Here is a 252-nt window from a genome sequence, read left to right as displayed (position 1 = left end):
GTTTTAAATCTTACACCTAAAGAAAAGTAGGAGAGAGTGGGGTCAATTGTAACATTTTTTACTTAACTATTTTTAACTAACAAAAAATACAATATGTTATCAGTATTAATTGACAGACGAGTAAAGTAGACTATCCTCTACTAGAAAAAAAATACCTTATTTCAAATGTTATTATATTAGTTATTAACAATTTTTGACAGTCGTGCACTTGTTACAATTGTCCCCACTTACGGGGTCAATTGTAACAGTTCA

The sequence above is a fragment of the Parasteatoda tepidariorum genome, chromosome 9, assembly GCF_043381705.1.
Source record: "Parasteatoda tepidariorum isolate YZ-2023 chromosome 9, CAS_Ptep_4.0, whole genome shotgun sequence".
NCBI lineage: Eukaryota > Metazoa > Arthropoda > Arachnida > Araneae > Theridiidae > Parasteatoda > Parasteatoda tepidariorum.
The sequence above is the reverse complement of the archived record's forward strand: the minus strand, read 5'-3'. Positions refer to the sequence as shown.